Source organism: Arachis hypogaea, chromosome 18 (genome assembly GCF_003086295.3).
Source record: "Arachis hypogaea cultivar Tifrunner chromosome 18, arahy.Tifrunner.gnm2.J5K5, whole genome shotgun sequence".
Lineage (NCBI taxonomy): Eukaryota > Viridiplantae > Streptophyta > Magnoliopsida > Fabales > Fabaceae > Arachis > Arachis hypogaea.
Genome location: NC_092053.1, coordinates 99,416,819 through 99,422,589, shown reverse-complemented (window position 1 = coordinate 99,422,589; position 5,771 = coordinate 99,416,819).

Below are 5,771 nucleotides of genomic sequence, written 5' to 3'. Positions count from 1 at the left end.
CCGAAGAGCTCATTAGCGTCACTTCACCTTGGCCATTCGCAAAATGAGGGACTCGACCTCCTCGGGCCATTCCCACAAGGATCGAGTCAAGTCAAATTCCTCATATTGGGAATAGATTACTTCACAAAGTGGATTGAGGTAGAACCCCTAGCCACTGCCACTGCCCAGAGAAGTTGAAAATTCTTATACACAAACATCATCACAAGGTATGGAGTACCCCACTCCATCTTCACTTTTCTCTTTTATTCTATCTTCTTCTTCTTTCTTCACATCTGACTTTAAGGAGGAGCTTCTTGCCTATTGGCACAAAGAGCTTTCTACTTTTCCTTTTTTTCTCTTCTTCTTGTTTTTGACCAGGAACAAGGATAAAAAACCCCTCTTGACTCCTGATCCTGAACCTGAGAAGACTCTAAGGAGGCGTTTACAACAAGCTAAAGCACAACACTCCGGAGGAGACCTTTCAGAAAGTTTTGAACAAGAAACAGAGGACATGGCCGAACCTCAAGAGGAGCCCAGAAAGATTCTTGGTGACTTCACCATGCCTACCTCAGACTTTTATGGCAGAAGTATCTCTGAACCTGCCATTGGAGCTAACAATTTTGAGCTTAAGCCTTAGTTAGTCTCTCTTCTGCAGCAGAACTACAAATTCCATGGACTTTCATTGGAACATCCACATCAGTTCTTAGCTGAATTTTTATAGATCTGTGATACTGTAAAGACTAATGGAGTACATCCTAAAGTCTATAAGCTTATGCTCTTTCCCTTTGCTGTAAGAGACAGAGCTAAGATATGGTTGGATGCCCAACCAAGAGAGAGTCTTGACTCTTGGAAAAAGCTGGTTAATGCTTTTTTGGCTAAATTTTTTCCTCCTCAAAGGATGAGTAAGATTAGAGTAGAAGTTCAAACCTTCAGACAAAGAGAAGGTGAATCCCTCTATGTAGCTTGGGAGAGATACAAGCAATTAATCAGGTGATGTCCTCCTGACATGCTCTCAGAATGGTCTATCATAGGCGTGTTCTATGATGGTTTGTCTGAGATGTCCAAAATTTTATTGGATAGCTCTGCAGGTGGATCACTCCACTTCAAGAAAACACCTGCAGAAGCTAGAGAACTCATTGAAATTGTTGCAAATAACCAATTCATGTATAGTTCTGAAAGAAATCCTGTAAACCATGGGATCTCTCAGAAGAAAGGAGTTCATGAAGTTGATACTCTGAATGCCATATTGGCTCAAAATAGGATCTTGACCCAACAGGTCAACCTGATCTCCCAGCATTTGACTGTAATGCAAACTGCAGCTGGCAGTACTCAGGAAGCTTCTCCTGAAGAAGAAGCTTATGATCCTGATCAACCCACCATGGAGGAGGTGAATTACATGGGAGAACCCTATGGAAACACCTACAATCCTTCATGGAGGAACCATCCTAACCGTTCATGGAAGGATCAACAAAAACCTCAGCAAGGTTTCAATAACAATCAAGGTCGTAGGAACCAGAATAGGTTCAACAACAGACCACCATTCCCATCTTCTCAACGGAATATGAAAACCTCTAAGCAGAGCCTTTCTGACTTAGTTACTCTGATTTTCAGCCTCTCTAAGACCACTCATAATTTCATTAATGAAACAAGGTCCTCCATTAAAAATATAGAGGTGCAAGTTGGTCAATTGAGCAAGAGGATCCCTGAGATTCCTCCTGAAACTCTTCCAGTAATGCTGAGGTAAATCCTAGAGAAGAGTGCAAGGCCATAACCAAGGAGGTAAAGGCCGAATTAGAGGAGAATGGGGTGGCTTTGAACACCGGTGAAGGACATATCACTGGGCGTTCAACACCCATTCTGGCAGCAAGCCTGGCGCTGAACGCCAGTAAGGAACCCCTCACTGGGCGTTCAACGCGCCTCCTGGTAGCAGAGCTGGCGTTGAACGCCAGTCAGGGAGCACTGGCTGGGCGTTCAATGCCCAAACACCCAAGCTTCCTGGCGTTAAACGCCAGTGAGGAACCCCTTACTGGGAGTTCAACCCCCAACCATGCAGCCATTCTGGCGCTGAACGCCTGTGAGGAACCCCTCACTAGGCATTCAACGCCCACCATCCCAGGAAAGCTGCCGTTGAATGCCAACAAGGACATCCATGCTGGACGTTCAATGCCTCGAATGCTAGAGGGACTGGCGTTTAACGCCAGTCAGGGTGGACAGCAAGGGCGTTCAACGCCCAAAAAACTTACAGAGCTAGCGTTGAACGCCAGTCAAAGCACCCCCTTTGAGTGCTTAAACCCCACTCAAAAATCCTCTAGCCTAGAACCAAAGGAAACCATAAAGACCATAGAGGTTCCTTTGCATGCACTTCTGCAGTGCATGAGTTCTGATGACTACTCATCCTCGGATGAGGATGAAGACATTAGGGAAGAGCAACTTGCTCGGTACCTAGGAGCTCTAATGAAGCTGAATGCCAAGTTATTTGGTACAAATCCTCTGGAGGAAGAATCTCTACTGCTTACCAAAGAACTCCATGCTTTAGTTTAGCAAGAGCTACCACAGAAGCTTCCAGATCCTGGACGCTTTCTGATTCCTTACACCATAGGCACCATGACCTTTGAAAAAGCTTTATGTGACCTAGGGTCAAGCATTAACCTCATGCCACTCTCTATAATGGAGAAAATGGGCATCATTGAGGTGAAATCTACAAACATCTCATTAGTGATGGCAGACAAGACAATGAAGAAGCCATATGGCTTAGTAGAGGATGTCTTGGTAAAAGTTGAAAATCACTACATCCCTGCAAACTTCATTGTCTTGGACATAGGAGAGGATAAGGATGACTGTGTCATCCTTGGAAGACCTTTCCTAGCCACAGCCAATGCTATCATTGATGTGGCTAAGGGAGAACTGACCCTACAGTTAGGGGAGGACCACATCTTATTCAAGATGCCTCATCCCAATTCTCCCTCTAAAAGAGAGATAACTGTGCAACACCTAGTGTTCTAACCCTCTCTTTCTGTGTAGAGCATGGCAGAGCCCCCAAACATCAATTCTAAGTTTGGTGTTAGGCAGCAATCAACAAGCTTTAAGCACAAAGGTACTAAGAAGAAAGTACCTAAAGGCTGGAAGGACAAGGAAGTTCCAACTGAAGGCCTCTCACCTGGCATGAGAGTTGTCTTCACTAAGAAGCCAGCCTTACCACATACAGTGAGTCGTGTCCTATCTCTAGAGCACATGGAGCTCATTCATGAGAGGGCAGGAAGAAAGTTCACTGTAAGGGACGAAAATCTGAGCCCATACTCACCTCCATAAGGAGCTAACCGTCAAGCTAATGACATTAAAAGAGCGCTTGTTGGGAGACAACCCAACCTTAATTAATTATTTATTTTGTTTTGTTTTTCTTTTAGGGTCATGATCATACGCAGCATTCAGAATAGAGACAGAATTTCACATCAGCGAAAACAGAACACTCTGAATGGAGTGTTAAAGTTGAACGGCAGCCAGGGTATCCCTGCTGGGCATTCAACGTCCATCATGGGCAGCATTACTAGCATTGAACGTAAGCCAGGGAGCATCCCCTGGGCGCTCAAATGCCAATACAGAGAAGCAGAGAATCTGGATTCCCTAGCCTCTCAGGACCTGTGGGTCCCACAGCATCTTTCACCTACCCTACCTACCCCACTTACTTTCACACTTTTCCATACATACTTCCTTATAAACCCTAGCCCAATCACATCTATACCACTTTTCCAAAACCATCATAACTCCCACCTACCCCCACCCACTTCAAAATCAAATTTCCCACCCAAAACCCACCCTATGGCCGAACTTATACCCTTCCCAACTCCTATAAATAACCCTCTTCATAACCCTTCATACACACACCTCTCATACCCTACTACACCCACAAGGCCGAAAGATCTCTCTCCCTCTATATCCTTCTATTTTCTTCTTCTTCTACTCCATTCTACTCCTCTGCTTATTTTTGCTTGAGGACGAGCAAAGTTTTAAGTTTGGTGTAGGAAAAGCATAGCTTTTTTCTTTCCATTACCATTCATGGCACCCTAGGTTGGAGACTCCTCTAAAAAGAGGAAAAGAAAGGCAGTTCACTCCCTCTGAATCTTGGGAGATGCAAAGATTCATCACCAAAGCCCACCAAGACCACTTCTATGATGTAGTGGCTGAGAAGAAAGTGATCCATGAGGCCCATTTCATGCTCAAGAAGAATGAGTATCTGAAAATCCAAAGAGAGATCCGGAGAAGAGGTTGGGAAGTCCTAACCAATCCCATTCAGGAGGTTGGAATTCTCATGGTGTAAGAGTTCTATGCTAATGCGTGGGTTACTAAAAACCATGACACTAGCGTGAACCCAAATCCAAGGAATTGGATCACCATGGTTCGAGGAAGAATCTTATATTTCAGCCCAAAAAGTGTGAGGTTGGCATTCAACTTGCCTCTAGTGCAAGGAGATCCTCGTCCTTACACTAGGAGAGTTAACTTTAATCAGAGATTAGATCAAGTGTTCTCAGACATCTGTGTGGAAGGAGCACAGTGGAAAAGGGATTCCCGAGGCAAGCCCATTCAACTAAGAAGGGTTGACCTTATGCCCATAGCTAGAGGATGGTTGGAATTCATCCAAAGATCCATCATCCATACTAGCAATCGGTCATAAGTGACTGTTAACAGAGCCATCATGATTCATTGCATCATGATTGGAACTGAGGTGGAAGTACATGAGGTGATTCCTCAAGAACTGTACAAGGTAGCTGAGAAGCCTCACACCAATGCAAGGTTAGCATTCTCACACCTCATTTATCATCTATGCAATTCAGTTGGAATTGTCATAAATGGAGATGTCTCCATTGGGGAGGATAAGCCCATCACTAAGAAGAGGATGGAGCAAACTAGAGAGCATGCACAAGAGCCTGTGCAGCCACCTCAGGATGAAATCCCTTAGATGTCTCAAGGGATGTACTTTCCTCCCCAAAGCTATTGGGATCAATGGCAAACGTCTCTTGGAGAATTGAGCACTAACATGGAGCAATTGAGGATGGAGCATCAAGAGCATACTACTACCCTCAATGAAATAAGAGAAGACCAAAAAGCCATAAGGAAATACCAAAGGGCTATGAGGGAAGAGTAACAAAGGCAAAGGGAGGACATAGAAGAGATCAAGCATCATATTGGATCCTCAAGAAGAAGCACTAGACGCCACCATTAAAGGTGGGCTCGTTCTCTTTTACCTCCTTTCCTTTATTATTTTTCTATTTTCTATTATGTTTTGTCTGTTCTCTTGTTCTTATTGCATGATCATTTGCATTGATGTCTTAAAGTTATAAAATGTTCCATATATCTCTCACCTTGCTTAAATAAAACTTTTTATTTAAAGAATTGAGATATGCATGAATTTCAAGTTTAAAATAAGAATAGTTTAATTATGTTGATGTGGTGGCTTTGGTTTTATTTTCTAAATGTATGATTAAACAGTTCATATATGAAGTTGAAATTTTAGAATGTTGGCTCTTGAAAGAATAAGGAAAAAGAAAAAATATTATTGATAATCTGAAAAATCAATAAAATTGATTCTTGAAGCAAGAAAAAGCAGCATAAAGAAAAAGAAAAAGCATGTTGCAAAAGAAAAAAATTAATATGCATGCGAAAAAGAAAGAAAAATGGCGAAAAGAAAAAATTAAAAAGCAGAAAAATCCATTATTGCCCAAAAATGCAGGAAAAAGAGGGCAGATTGGAAAAGCCAATAACCCTTTAAACCAAAAGACAAGGGTAAAAAGACCCAA